Consider the following 3,238-nt stretch of genomic DNA (forward strand, 5'->3'; position numbering starts at 1 on the left):
ACTGCACAGAGACAATAATAAATCAATTACTGGCAGACTCATATCAAAACCCTATCAGTGAGTGGCAAATGACAATTAAGATGCATTGGTGGCAGGCTTTATAGTGGCAAGTGAGCTGAGGTACTTCAGTTGTACAGCTGCATCTGGTAGCAGGCTTTAAGTCAGAATCCGACACTTATTTTAGTCCATGTGTGGTCCGCCCATTATTTTATTCACCACTTCCGTCTGTGCCTCTTTCCCACACTGCACATTTGTCTCAGTCACAGTTTTGGTAAACCCACGAGCTAACCGTAGCCAAAATGAGTAAAAAACAAACGTTGCTGGAGAGCTTCTTTGAAAAGGGGGAAAGACCCAGTGATGAGACAGCAGAAGACTCTAAGACTGCCAACAAAAAGAAAGCTGCATTTAAAAGAAAATACCAAGAGTCCTACTTAAATGACGGGTTCATTGCAACAAGTGTTCACATTCTCCAAGCCCGCTTTGTATAATATGTGGCAACCGGCTATCCAACGAAGCCAGGAAACCTTCAAAACTGCTTCACCACATGGAGACCAAGCACCCTGCATTAAAAGACAAGCCTTTGGAGTTTTTCAAAAGAAAAAACATGAATGCAAAGAACAGAAGCAATTATTGAAGGCCACGACTTTGTCAAATGTGTCTGCACTGAGAGCATGATTCTAAGTGGCTAACTTCATGGCTAAAGCTAAGAAGCCCTTTACTATTGAAGAGTTGATCCCACCTGCTGCTAAGGACATTTGTCATGAACTTTTAGGAAAGGCTGCAGTTCAAAAGGTGCCATGTGTTCCCCTTTCGGCTAGCACCATAACTACACGAATTGATGAAATAGCAGAGGATACTGAGGCACAATTGTTAAAGAGGACTAATGAGTCACCGTGGTACGCAATCCAGGTTGACGAGTCTACCGATGTTGACAACAAGGCAATAGTGCTCGTTTTTGTGCGGTATATTTTTTAGGAGGATGTGCATTAGGATGTGTTACATGCACTTTTGTTGCCAACCAACACCACAGCTGCAGAACTGTTCAAGTCTTTGAATGATTACATGTCAGGAAACCTGCATTGGTCATTTTGTGTCGGTATAGGCACAGACAGAGTGGCTGCCATGACTGGACAGCTTTCTGTCCAGCAGTTTCACTGCTCGGGTCAAAGAGGTCACTTCTGAATGTGAGTCTATGCACTGTGTCATCCATAGAGAAATGCTGGCTAGCTGAAAAATGTCACCTGAACTTCACAACGTTTTTCAGGATGTGATTAAAATTATCAACCATGTTGGACTTCCCCGGTGGCGCAGTGGTTGGGAATCGCCTGCCAATGCAGGGGACATGGGGTCGAGCCCTGGTCTGGGAAGATCTCACATGCCACGGAGCAACTAAGCCCGTGCGCCACAACTAGTGAGCCTGTGCTCTAGAGCCCACGAGCTACAACTACTGAAGCCCACGCACCACAACTACTGAAGCCCGCGTACCTAGAGCCCGTGTTCCACAACAAGAGAAGCCACCGCAATGAGAAGCCTGTGCACCGCAACGGAGAGTAGCCCCCACTCACTGCAACTAGAGAAAGCCCACACGCAGCAATGAGGACCCAACACCACCAAAAATAAATAAATAAATTCAACCACATTAAAGTACATGCCCTTAACTCACATCTGTTTGCACAGCTCTGTGAGGAGATGGATGCAGAACACACACGTCTTCTCTTATACACAGAAGTTAAATGGCTTTCTAAAGGTAGATCACTGGCCAGAGTTTTTGAGTTACAAGAACCACTCCAGAGATTTCTTTAGATAGACAGTCACCACTGGCAGCACATTTCAGTGACACAGAATGGGTTGCAAAACTTGCTTACTTGTGTGACATATTCAACCTGCTCAGTGAATTCAATCTGTCACTTCAGGGGAGAACAACAACTGTGTTCAAGTCGGCAGATAATGTGGTGCCTTCAAAGCCAAACTGGAATTATGGGGGCAATGAGCGAACATTGGGATTTTTTACATGTTTCAAACATTAGCAGAGATTTTGAAAGAGACTGAGCCAGGGCCTTCTTCTCCCAGCTGGTGCATGATCACCTATCTCAGCTTTCAAAAGAGCTTGAGCATTACTTGCCAACCACAAAAGACCCCTGAACTGGGAAGGAACGGATCCACGATCCATTTGTGAATAAGCCAGGTGAATCGACTTTGTCCATGCTAGAAGACGATCAACTGCTTGAGATCTCAAATGACGGTGGCCTTAAAAGTATGTTTGAGACAACTTCAAATCTCCATACGTTCTGGATTAAAGTCAAGGTGGACTATCCTGAGACTGCCACAGAAGCACTGAAAAGCCTGCTTCCATTTCCAACATCCTGTCTTTGTGAAGCAGGGTTTTCTGCAGTGACAGCGACCAAAACGAGATCACGGAGTAGACTGGACATAAGCAACACATGTCGGGTGTCACTGTCTCCCATCACCCCCAGATGGAACCATCCAGTTGCAGGAAAACAAGCTCAGGGCTCCTACTGATTCTGTATTATGGTGAGTTGTGTAATTATTTCATTATATATTACAATGTAATAATAATAGAAATAAAGTGCACAGTAAATGTAATGTGCTTGAATCATCCTGAAACCATCTCCCACCCAAGCCTGTGGAAAAATTGCCTTCCACGAAACCTGTCCCTGGTGCCAAAAAGGTTGGGGACCGCTGATGTAGGGAATTGTTATTTCAGCAAGTAGAACACTGAATGAATGAATGAATGAATGAGGACTCCCTACAGTGAAGCTTTAAAGCTTTCTGGATCATTTTAAGTTTACTTTTAGGTGTCTTTATTGCTAGCCAATGCAAATCCTCTTTGGCAGAAGGTTGGGTTTAAAAGAGAAAATCAGGCAGATGGAAGCAATGTGTTCCAATGGAGCAGAAAATCCCTGGCCAGCATGCTTTAGTACCCAGGATGGGGCCTCCAGAAGGATGACTTCTCCCCCCATGAACCATCTCTCACTTCCTGTCTCAGCACCCCACCTGCACCCTCCTGCTTTAATGCTTGGCTGTGGTTCTATGCCCTGCCCAGGCACCCAAGTTCAATTTGATCCAATATTTATAATTGTTTGTTGCCTCTCATTTGGGCTGCTGGCACCTTAATTGTAAAATCACCCATCACCCCTCATAGGGTCAGGCTGGGAGGGAGGAGTCCATTAGCCTTCACAGCTGTGGTAATATGTTATGTCGGTGCAGCAGGTGGATC

This window comes from Hyperoodon ampullatus, assembly GCF_949752795.1.
Source record: "Hyperoodon ampullatus genome assembly, chromosome: 10".
NCBI lineage: Eukaryota > Metazoa > Chordata > Mammalia > Artiodactyla > Ziphiidae > Hyperoodon > Hyperoodon ampullatus.